We start from the raw sequence: 13,567 nt of genomic DNA, 5'->3' as shown, positions 1-13,567 counted from the left end.
TCAATATTTGTAGGTGCGTCATTCTTGATATGCAAATTTAGTTTTGAGTAATCCTTTTCCTTTTCCATTCCAATGTATTATTGCTGCTCTACTAGTACACAACGACTCACATTTTTGTCGTTTGAGTTCACAAAAGCCCACTGAGATTCTTATTCGTTGATGTTGATTAGCTGTTGTATAATACTTGTGTTCTACTGTTGTTATTTCATTATGGATTTATGGTTACTTTGATGTTTCTTTTTATATGGAAATTACCGTTCAATTTATGGGCTTGTGACTATGTCTATGTTGCACTTGGAGTACAACTTCATGTTTTTCTTTAGCATTTGGTAGTATATATTATATAGCCCTTGTTCTATTCCTAGCTTGTACTATATATTGGGCTAACCTCTCTTTCTGTGACGTTGTCAAACTAGAAATGTAAGTAAGTTCTACGGGTTTGGGTTTTATGTCTTAATATTTCAATAGTGTGTGAAGAGGTTGAGACTTAGAGATGTAGATATCTCTACCTCTATCAAGGTAAAGAGGTTGAGTCGCTATTTAAATAATAGAAAAGGTATGAAGAGGTTGAGAATTGATATGTAAATACCTTTACCACTATCAAGATAAAGAGGTTGACACTTGAGATGTAGATACCTTTACCTCCATCAAAGTAAAGAGGCTGAGTCAAGATTTTGCATGGCCTGGGTGATAATCAAATCATTGACCTCTGTTTACAAAGTCAAAACTTGTCAAACTAGAAATAAATGCGTATAATATAAATGAACTTTGTTTATACTATCCAAAAGCCACGTTGTGTTTCAAATGAACCAAGGTACATCCGAAACCTTACTGATCTTATTTTACTACTATTATTTAAATAGATAGGTTAATGAGAACTAACGAGATTTGACCCCGCTTTACGGGGCCCCAATTGTCGTATTAATCCAGGTTTATTATTATAGTTTACTTGGCAACACAAAAACAAGAAAACTATGAAAAAAACCAAAAAAAAAAAAAAAAAAAAACCCAAATGAGATCCGATATGGCAAAATCCAAATATTGATGCGGAGCATAAGATGAACCAACAGAAGAGAAAAAAAGCTAAAAAAAAGGTGCAAGAAATGAAGCAAAAAAGAAAGAGAAAAAAAACGAATGGGATCCAATATGGTAAAATTCGAGTAGTAATGCGGGGTGTAGTTGGAGCAATAGAACAGTGTAACGTGACGGTGGTTGAGAAGCAAATAAACTATTAAAAAAACGAAGAAAAAAAAAAGAAAAAAAAGCCCAAAACGGGACTCAATATGTTAAAATTCAAATACTGATGTAGGATATAAAATAACTCAATAAAAGAGAACACAACAGACAAAAATAAGTATGTAAAAAACCAAGAAAAATGGGGAAAAAATAAACCCGAACGGGATCTGATATGACAAAATCTGTCTAAGTGTTTCCAAGCTGACTACTAATCACAAGCTGTCTTCCACTAACAACTTGATCTTCTATCTTCAATCCTCCTCTTCGACTTGGACTGAATGCTATAACCATTTGATGAAGCTTGAACAACACTTGCTTCCATAAGATAAACAATTACAAAGAATGAAGCATGATCTGGGCCAGTTACAGATCGAAAGTTGTGTCAGCTTAGTCTGACCCCGATCAGATTACAAGAACCAAAAGATTTCTAAGTGTTTATACATCAGATTTGTCATCATTAAATTTACAATTAACATTGGCACTCAACAATCTCCCCCTATTTGATGATGACAAAACCCAATACACTTTTCTAACTATCAGCTTACAAAGAATCAAGTAAAATATGACTATCAGTTTAGGACCCTTTGAATCTTTTGGGTTCTTTTTGATCTGATATGAAGTATTATCAAAGAAATTGATTATATATATACATCAAACATTACATAGAGGAATGAGAAAAATATATTACACATAATTTTATTATCCTCCTAAAATATCAATAGTTTCTTGTTTCACTTCAAATGAAAGGGCAATTTTAACATCTACATTTCTATCCCAACCTTCATCAATGAGAATAAGCTCATACCCATTACCTTGCTCACCAAAATTAACACAGGTAAAAAGGTGCATTTTTGGTACCTTTTTAATTTCAGCAGTTCTCTGGAAGACAAGTTGCCCTCTAGCATTTGCAAAATACATTCCATGCTCTGGTTCGATAATGTGCATTCCACACCTTGCATCTTGTACACCAACAGACAGAGACAAATTGAGATGACTGAGAAGTTTGTCAAGAGCTTCAGGTGCCAATTGCTCAAGTAGTTCTAAAGGGTTCAAGTTTTTAATGAAATCTGAGTGATCACCTTCAGGACCATCAAGTTTGACATATCTTCTTTTCTTCTTTTTGAGTTGCTCTTCTGACTCATCCTCATCTTCCATATCATAATGCTTGGGTTTTGGAAGACTTGAAATATCAATCTTGTTTTTCACAATTATGGCCAACTTATTCTCAAGTGCTTCCAAAACAGTCTCTCTATGAATGCCAGACTGATTAAAAATGATGTCATGTAGCTCAACCCACTTTGTATAACCCAGATCAAACAATTTGTTTAGTTTTTCTGAGCTGGTTTCATAGTCTTCTCTTGTGCATCTGATGCTTGGACAACCCCTTTCTCCTTTTGAATTGAACCTTGATGATTGTCTCTGGATATTTTCTGTAATTCAATCTTTCTTTGACTTCCTTTATATCCAGAGCTTTCCATCCAGCATGAGCTTGCACACTTTGTTGCACCTCCTTAAATTTCTGAGATGGCCTAGTGTGAAACACCTCTTTCTTTTTTTCTTTTCTTACAACTTTCCTTTTGGATCCTATAGCTGCAAGGTCTTGTTTTTCTTCCTCATTCAGTGTTTCTTGAAAAACTTTGGCAACTTCAGGATCTGATTGTATTTCAACCATCTTTTCCCTTTCTAGTCTGTCTTTCACCACTAGTTTATATGCCTCTTTAATTGACATCTTAAGATCAGGTGCTTGTTGAACAGCTAGCTCCCAATCTTTTTCCTCTTGTATTAAAACCTTCACACTACTTGTAACACCCCAACTAAGGCGGAACAATGAGATGTACAGAAAGTCGAGTATTCAAAACAAAGGATTATAAATAACATTCACCATCGCTTTATTTGATAAAAATAATTTACAAATGTACAAGCATGTGAACCAATTTCCAAGTACAAATGCGTCCACCATACTTGGATATTAAGTCCACGAACCAAATAACAAGCACATGAAATAGTAAACTACAATGATCAAGGCGGATTCCATTGCCTATCACAAGGTTTGATCTTTGACTCCAAAGTGCAATGCAAATAATCATGAAGCATATCAATCCTCAATGCTTACGCTTATTTCCTGAAAAGCATGAAGAAAAAGTGTCAACTACGAAAACGTAGTTGGTGAGTGCATAGGTTTTTATATAAATCTTGGTACATCACCGTTTTAATACTTAGAAAACCGATTATTATTACATTTCGAAATATCCAAACCATATGATCGACAAAATTTTCATATCATGTTATCAAGTTTCCAAATACCATAATGTCATATCAAGACTTGGAAAAATCCATAGTAAAATTTCAGGTTCTCATTTGTCAAATCATCATGAGAGAAAAGGTATATAAATCGATTAATCGTATATCATACCAAAATCATTCGGTTACCAAACCATTTCAATATCACCAATTTCAACGTCTTTCAAGATATCATATGAGGGACGATACCCAATGCGTATGTTCAAACAATTTCCAATTATCAACAATATTAATATCAATTTCACTTAGCCACAATGACATAATTCAATATCAATTTCATTTAGCCACAAAGGCATAATTTACATAATTTTGATGAGTAAATGCTTGAGCCACTACTACTACTACCATTTTATCAAGTCCAACAATATATATAATTCATTTCATGGCACAAGCTGTCAATCAAGTGTCGTATTAATAATAATAGGGTCGTGCCATGAAGACGACCATTTAAATATAAGGTAGCTAGAACACCGCGTGGTTGGACTGGGAATGATGGTCGTCACAAAGGCAACCAAACATCCCACCGTTACACGTTGGGTGGGAGGACAAATCCTAGTTGCGCAACTATCTAACTACAGGCCTCTACTTTCGGAGTAAATAGTAGTGTACCGAAAGAAAACGGGTTGACAGAACTCAAGCTCATCATGAAGCATTTATCACATTGAACATACGAAACAATTTCATTTCATAATCATATTATCAAAAATCATTTCATACATATATGTATATAAAAGCAATTTTCATTTACATATCATGCTTTTCACCCCGATATTTAAACACATAAAATAGTTTGAAAGGGGGCTATGACTCACCTTGATATACCGCATATTATACTCATCTATCTAAAATGGGTACTTCCCATCTATAGCTTCCTTGACCATATATCCATTATGTTCCTCCATCATATTTCAAGCCAAGACTATCCCTACGATAGGACTAATATATGTAAGTTCCTATCTTAAGCCATCACTTAGAAATGTCATTTTTATTATATTGCTATCAATTGTGGGGGTTCAAGTATATTGGTAACACTCGCATCATTTTGGTTGTAGAGATTGATGGTGTAAAAGGTTACTTTAATTACATGCGTAGTTATAAGTTGTTAGATTTTTGGTAACTTGGCTTCATTTGTGGTTTCACTTGGCATCTTAGGTTATCATATAGAAATGTCATATTAAGTTATGTTATCCTTATTCATCATTTGTTGTGTACCCAATTTTAGCGCGAATTAGCATTTGTGATATCAATATATAGCTTGCTTAACATAATTACTTATGTCTATCACACTTAATTATCTTTGTTTTATTTTGATTACACTTATCTCATGAAATTAGTTTAAGTGTTATGGGCCATTATCAATTGGGCCAAAATGTGATGGGTTTTTAAGTGACTTGGGCTTAATTTAGTTATTGGGCTTAACCTTATTTGGGTTATGTGCTTAATGGGTTATATTGGTTATTGGACTATATGGTTTGTTGGGCCAAGTGGGCCTACTGATTTATGGTTCTATGGGTTTAGTATTTGGGCCGGGTTAGCCCATTATGGTCTTTAGTGCATCTTTTAGCCCATTACACTAATGATTAGCTTCTTTCAAAATTTTCTGTTTTTACTTCACATATTTATGAAATGTTGGCTACTATTTTGGGTCAAGCCGAATTATTTAGACCTTCATGATTTTTACACAGTGACTTATATGTATCTAGTATTTTTGTGAATTTTTGGTGAATTTTTAGATGATGTTTAGTGTCCTTAAAAATTATCCAAATACAAACTGTCCCGAATGGGCACTGCTTGCGACATCAGAAGTTTTATAAAAGTTCTTGATGTTCTAATTGTTAGAAAAATCCCATGATTTTATTTTAAACTCACGACATATTGAAATTACTTTCCACCAAGTATGACCTCCTGGAACTTTATGGATTAGGAGATAAAAATTGTTAAATTTTATAAAATATTCAGACAAAATAACAGTTTGACCAGTTTCAGTAGAAAAATCATATCTTTTGTTTGGTTCAGTATTTTTGAGTAATTCCAGTTGGAGGTTAATCTTAACTCATTTCTCTACAACTTGTAATTTGATAGTTTTTCTTGAAAATGCCATCACATGCCCAGTTTTCCCGTTCAAAAACAGAAGATGGATTCTGTCAGCTTACTTTGTTTGCCCAATGCATGCCTTTACTTTATGGCTTCACCCAATACTTATTTAGGCAAACCCAATACATTTTGTTCATCCTATTTCATCTCTCAATCTTTCATTAGTGTTTTCTCCAGATTTTATTTCATATTTTGTAGACAAATCATGTGATGAAAGTGATGAATTTATATCTGTGTTCTTGTGATTTTTATGCATAGTTTTGTCTTGAATTCTTATAAAATCTTTATTTCTTGTACTAACTTCATAAATCCCAGATTATTAACATTTATTTTAACATTCATATATACATAAACTCATCAATCAAAAGATCCATCTCAAATCCCAAATCAAAATAGACCTAAACTAATTCAAATCTTATCATGCATACCCTAAATCCATTATTATCTCTTGCATTCATAATTATTTCTTCTAGATCAATCTTTTAAATATGCATGCATGTGAAGATCTATGTGTATTTTGTGATAAAATGAATGATAAAGAATGTGATAATCAAAAGAGTTCAAGTTGTCAACCTTTGAAGATGAAAAGAACAAGATTGAGGGTGTTGTTGGGTCTCCATTCCATGGCTGTTCTTGAGGTGTTTCATGGCTGAAAGAAGCTTGAGAAGAAGGGAAAATAAGCTACAAAATGAAGGAAAATATGAAGAACAAATAAAGGAACATGTTGGGTACCCTTTGATGGTCAAGAATCAAAAGAAAAGAAGAAGATTGGAGATGTTTTCCTCCTGTTTTTACTGCTGTCCAATCAGCCTCTTTGGGGGCTGATTTCGTGAACTTGTTGCCTCCAAATCAACTCCATGCTTACACCATACATGACTCTAGTTGTTAGATGATCAATGGAACTTATTATTACATTAGATTAGTTAGATTCAAGCTCCATTTTGCCTTGGTGAAACCAAAAATGAAGAAGAAGGAGTGCAGAATTTTTGAGAGAGTTGGAGAGAGTGTAGTTGCATGTGTATGTGTTGGTTTGAGAGAAAACTCAGAAAATGAGAGGGGGAGGGGGGATACCCACGTGATGGAGGGGGAGAAAAGGAGTTGGGGGAGTGCTAATTGGTCTAGTTGAGTGGTGGCTTGAAGCCCATTGGTTAGGCAAAGTATGTGTTGTGTGAATTTGAATTTTTAGGGTGTATATGGTTGTATTTTGGTCTAGATTCGTGTATGAATACATGTGTATGTATAAATATATATGTGTGTAGTGTAATTATTTAAATTAGTTAGTTGTTTAAAGTGTAAGTATTATTTAGTATAGGTTCATGTATGAGGGTTTATTTACTAGTTATTTTGTAATTTAGGACATGATTGTATGCATATATGTGTATATATAATTTTTGTGTTACAACTTGTTATTTAGTTCTTGGTTTATAAACTTGTATTTATTTTACACTTATATAGATATACTTATTATTGTTCAAGCACTTTTATGTACCTCATAGTTTTATAAATACACTTTTAAGAAGGTCATTGTACTTTATGTTCAAATGTACTTTAATTAACTTGGTGTTTGTATTGTTGGATATTCATAAGAAACTTTTGGTTGTTATCTCATCTTGTGAGTCTTGCATAGTTATTTTTTATGATTTACTCTTTGAGATTAAAATTTTGGTTCGTTGACATTTCATGAAGTTCAATTAGAACTAATTATACTATGAGATTTTCTTGGATGCCTATAGTTTTTGTTTATGGAATTTCTAAGGCAACTCGTCATCTATGGTATTTCATCGAACTAGAGGGCAAATATCACTATGCCTTCAATATCTAGAAGGTTAATTCTCTTAATAAACCTCTAGGGATAGATACCTAGATAAATATAAGTAAGTTGTCCTAGTCGGAAATTGAGGGAGCTTGGACATACTTCCTTTTATCCACATCTTTTTCACCATCTTCTCCCCCAACAACTTCTTTTTCAACATCAGCAACATTTTCAACTCCAACATCCTTCCTTATATCTCCAATTTTACCATCAGTGGTCTCCCCCTCAATTACACCACTCTCCTTCACAGTCTCTTCATCCACAATTGTTAGAAATATAATTTCTAGTACTTGATTTGTATGTTTATAATACTTTGTATTTGTTTATATTTCTTATAAGTGTGGAAGGGGGACTAGTGTAAATTGTATAGGAGTATATAAAGCCCCCTCCATAGCTTTGAATTGTAACTCTAACACAATTTATGCTATCCAATCTTTCCACACACACTTACTTTCTCTCTCGGCATTAACACACACTTACACACACACGACGTCCATTGTCACACACTAAAGCACATAGTTAAGCTCAATTACATACATTACATTTGGTATCAGAGCAAAATCAGTCAATCTGAACGATCCAAAATCAATATAGAAGCCGAATTTGTTCTTATTTTTGGTGTTTTTGAGTTGTTTATACACTTGCTATTTTTGTCGAGATTACTATTCGATTGATTTCAGCAAAATTAGTGTGTTTTTCTTCAAAGTTTGTTCACCGATCATCAAGGATTTTGATTATAATCATTTCAGTATTGAAATTATAGTTCATTTCAATCAGAAAGTTAGATTTGATCTAAGCTCAGCAAAAGCATAGATCAGTAGGTTCGTATTCTGGTTGATGTTAGAGTTTAATTTGTTTGAGGATTTGTTCGCACTTGGTTTCTGAACAATTTGGTACAAATTTGGAGTTTTAATTCTCAGTATTGAAGAAGAAAATGGAGATTTTCAGTGAGCTTGGCATTTGAAGAGTTGTTGGACGAAGAAGACGAATGCAAATCGACTATTTTGTCGTTTTGTGATCTCTGGTATTTGCGGAAGTTGTTGATTTTGATTTGTTCTCTTTGCAGAGCTCCTTGCTCGGCAAGTCTAAGCATACAAGAAAGAGTGGCGAAATTGTTTTATTTGTAGAGTTCTTAACTCGGCAAATAATTGAGTTTATACCTCTTTGATTTCTTGGTTAAGTGTTTGAACAACTTGTTCAGTTTGCAGAGATATCATCTCGGCAAACACGTGAAGTTGAATACTTTGGTTAAGTATTGGTGATATGTGGTAGTGATTGTACTAGTTGCCGAAGTATAACCTCGGTACTTAGTTAAAGTTGACATTGATCAAAATACCTAGTTTGTTCACCGAGATATTAGCTCGGCATTCTTCACAAATCTACTTGTGTCAAGAACATCTTGTTCTATTTGCCGAAGTCTTAGCTCGGTATTCTTCATAAATCCAGCTTCAAATTCTTCAAATTTTTTTTAATTTCTCAAATTTTTACTATGGCTGCAAGAGAGGCTTTGGCTCTGGGTTCAGATGGAAGACCTCCTGTGTTATTTAGAAGATCTTACCCTCTATGGAAGAAAAGATTTTTGAATTGGATTGATCGACAAAAGAAGGCAAAGAACATCAGAAAGTCTTTGAAAGATGGCCCTGAAATTCCCAAAAACCATGTGAACAATGAACCACTTCCAGAAGAAAGTTGGAATGCTGAGCAGAAAAATCTTGTTGAAGCTGATCAAATGTCCATTGCTTATCTCTATCAAGCACTTCCAGATGATATATATTGCAATGTGGACTCATATGAAACTGGAAAGGATATTTGGGATGGAGTTGAAAAACAAATGGAAGGTTTTGATGTTTCTAACACCATAAGGCTGTCAACTGTTTTAAACATGTGTGAGACCTTCAAACAGCGAAAAGGAGAACCTCTTAATAATGTCTACATCAGATTTTGCAATATCATCAATGAACTGAGGAAAAATGATGTCAAAAGGACAAACAAGGAGTTAAACATCAAGTTCATTAAGAATCTTGAAGAAGAATGGCAAGTGTATGGGACTCAGCTGAACCAACAAGCAGACTTTGGAAACTTGACGATTCACACTTTGTTTGAGAAACTAACATTGAACACTAATCAAGTTCTAAAGACTCAAAAGATGAAAGAGGAAACTATTCATTCTGATCCACTGGCTCTTGTTGTTGAAAAGAAGTCTTCTAGAGGTTCAAGGAAAAGTAGAATTGAACTTGAAACTGATTCGGAGGTGAGTGATGTAAGTGATCCTGAACTAGATGAAAAGGATCTTGAGATGTATAAAGAGTTAACTTACTTTACCAAAGCTTTCAAGAAGAAATTACCAACAATCAGCTTCGGTCTTCCTCAGTTTCATCATATGCCAAGAATTCAAGTGTTCCTAAGTTTGAGACTTACAAGGAACCAGTTGGAGAAAAGAAGTTTGAGAGTGAGAAAAAGTTTGAAAGGAAAGTCTTGGAGAAGAAGAATGGGGAGAGATAATGCTATAATTGTGGAATTCCTAGTCATATTGCCACAGAGTGTACCAAACCTCGAAAGAAGAATTCAGAGTACTACAAGTACAAGCTCATGTTGGCAAAGCAAGAAGCAAGTGGAATTGCCCTTCTAGCTGAAGATGACAAATGGCTTCATCTCACTGATGATGAGACTGATGAACTGACAGCAAATGTGTGCTTCGTGACGAAGATCAAGAAGTGAAAGGAACTCGATGATGAAGCTACAAATTCTACTGAAGAGGATGAGGAGGTAATCAAAATTCCCAAGAAACTTTTATGTTTTTACATGGATAAAAGTGAAGCAGCTATTCAAGAAGGTAAAAAGAAAAACAAAGAGATTTCAAAAATAAACAATGATTTGAAAGAAAAAGACCAAATTTTACTCAATTTTCAATTTAAGTTTGATCTTCTTCAAAAAGAATTTGACAATTTGAAATCTAAAAAAGCTCAGTCACTTTTACTCCAAATTCCAAGCTTCATCTTGAGAAACAAGAACTTGAAACCAAAGTTCTTGAGTTAAACAAGATCATGACACAATTGGAAGTCTAGAAGACAAATGAGATGCTTCTGGCAAATGCTTTGGCAGAGGACATAGAGTCATTAAATATCAAATTGAATGCGTCTACCCATGGGTTGAAAGAATTGGAAGATCAAATTTCTAACCTAAAATATGATTGTTGTATAAAAGATTATCTTTACCAACAACTTGAAAAGACCAATGAAGAACTCAAATCTGAAATAGATTTTTATCAAGAAAAGTTGTACAAGATAAATTGAACTTATCAACAAATCTATTTGAATAGGCCAAGAAATTTAAAAAACTCAAGGGGGTAGATATTCTCACTGGAACAAGGGATAATAAATTGTTCACCATTGATCTGAATAATGTTCCAAATCTAGATTCTGTCATTTGCCTTCTCTCAAAAGCCTCTGCACAAAATTCATGGTTATCGTATCGTCGTTTGTCTCATCTTAACTTTCAAACTATCAATGCTTTAGTGGACAAACAACTAGTTGAAGGTCTTCCTAATTACAATTACGAGAGTGAACATGTTTGCCCAGCTTGTGCTATTGGGAAGATGATGAAGGCATCTCACAAACCAAAGAAATATCTGAGCACCGAAGGTGCTTTGCATCTTTTGCATATGGATTTATGTGGACCAATGAAAGTTAAAAGCATTCATGGAAAAAGATACATTCTTATGATTGTTGATGATTTTTCTCGTTACACTTGGGTTTTCTTTCTTCATGCTAAAAGTGATGCTCCAAAGGAAATCATTGATTTCATCAAACAAACCCAAGTCAACCTTTAATCCTCAATTCGAATTGTTTGTTCCGACAATGGAACAGAATTCAAGAATGCAACAATTGATTCTTTCTTTAAATCGCTAGGCAATACTCATCAATTTTCTACCACAAGAACACCTCAAAAAAATGAAGTAGTTGAACATCGAAATCGCACTCTTGTTGAAGCAGCTTGTACAATGCTTGCCTATTCAAAGCTGCCTCCAAATCTTTGGGCTAAAGCTGTAGCTATTGCTTGTTTTACTCAGAATAGGTCCATTATCAACAAGAGATTTGACAAAACTCCATATGAGGTGATCAATGAAAGAATGCCTAATGTGAACTTCTTACACATTTTTGGATGTGTTTGTTATGTTCTCAATGATCGAGACAATTTGGGTAAATTTGAACAAAAAGGTGATGATGCATATTTTATTGGTTACTCAATAGAATTGATTGCATATCGTGTATATAATCATCGGACGAAAAAGATAGTTGAGAGTATGAATGTTCGATTTGATGAACTCTCTGGAATGGTTCTTGAACAAAACAGTTCAAGACCCGAACTTAATCGACCACAAGCTTCCGCAACAATAACGTTTCCAATGTCAAATCTCAATTTAGTACTCCAACCACAGAGGATTTGGATATTTTGTTTGAAGAATTTTACCATGATCATCCAAGAATGTTTGAACCCGGTTTAGATACAAATGTAGGTTCCAGTACCATGAATACTTCTTTAGCACCAAATGGAGACGATGAGTCATCACCATCACTCTATTCAAATATATCTTCATCATCATCTGAATCTCATCTTTATACTGCCAATTCTGAGTTACAAGGTTCATAGACTCATATTTTTCAAGTGACAAATCCTGTTACTAATCCTGAAGCTTATAACACTGAAGACTTTGATGAACCACTGGCAACTTCATTTGAGCAAGTAACTGCACAACATACTCCGACGTTCATTGATTCTGAAGAATTAAATGATCCACAAGAACCTCTTCCTCATTTAACCAAATGGACTAGATCTCATCCGATTTCTCAGATAATTGGCAATCCAGACTCAGGAATACAGACAAGATCTACATCTGTGAATGAATGTCTGTTTGTGAATTTCCTGAGTATAGTTGAACCAAAAATAGTGAATGAAGCACTCAATAGTCCAGATTGGGTGAAAGCTATGCAGGAAGAACTCAATCAATTTGAAAGGCTTCAAGTGTGGAGATTGGTTCCGATGAAAACGGAGTTGTTGTACGCAACAAAGCACGTTTTGTTGCAGAGGGATATTGTCAACAAGATGGAATCGATTATGATGAGACGTTTGCACCTGTTGCACGAATTGAAGCAATACATATGTTTCTTGCCTATGCTGCTTACAAGAACTTTACTGTATATCAAATGGATGTCAAAACAACAAATCTGAACAGAGCTCTCAAGGAAGAGGTCTATGTTGATCAACCAGAAGGTTTTGTGAACTCTGCACACCCGGATTATGTCTACAGGTTAGATAAGGCTTTGTATGGTTTGAAACAAGCTTCTTGTGCATGGTATGACGCTCTCACTGCTTTTCTCTTGAAATCTGGATTTAACAAAGGTTCAATTGATACTACCTTGTTCATTAAAAGACAAGGTAGTGACATTATTCTAATCCATATATATGTTGATGATATAATTTTTAGGTCGACTAACCCTAAGTACTGCAAGAATTTTTCTACACTGATTATTAGCAAATTTGAAATGAGTATGATGGGTGAATTAAACTTTTTCCTTGGTCTTCAAGTCAAACAATTGTCCAATGGTACCTTTATTTGTCAAAATAAGTATATCCTTGACATGTTGAAAAAGTTTGATATGATAAATTGCCAACCAATTGGAACACCCATGGAAACTCGAACAAAAATTCATGCGGATTTAAATGGTAAATCTTTTGATCAAAAGAAATATCGCTGTATGATAGGGTCACTCATGTATTTGACTGCCGGTCGCCCGGATATTATGTTTTCCACATGTATGTGTGCAAGGTACTAGGCCAATCCCAAAGAAAGTCATTTTCAGGCCGTCAAACGGATTTTCCGTTACCTTAAAGGCACAGTGAACCTTGGTTTATGGTATCCAAAGGATACCGGCTTTCAATTAGTTGCATACTCGGATGCTGACCATGCAGATTGTAAGTTAGATAGAAAGAGCATTTCAGGAAGTGTACAGTTTTTAGGGGATAGGTTGGTAAGTTGGTCCTCAAAGAAGCAGAATTGTGTATCCACATCTACTGCAGAAACTGAATATGTTGCTACAGCTTGTTAGTGCATGATTCTTAGTG

Source organism: Erigeron canadensis, chromosome 4 (genome assembly GCF_010389155.1).
Source record: "Erigeron canadensis isolate Cc75 chromosome 4, C_canadensis_v1, whole genome shotgun sequence".
In the NCBI taxonomy this organism is placed as follows: domain Eukaryota; kingdom Viridiplantae; phylum Streptophyta; class Magnoliopsida; order Asterales; family Asteraceae; genus Erigeron; species Erigeron canadensis.
Note: the sequence above shows the minus strand (reverse complement) of the source record.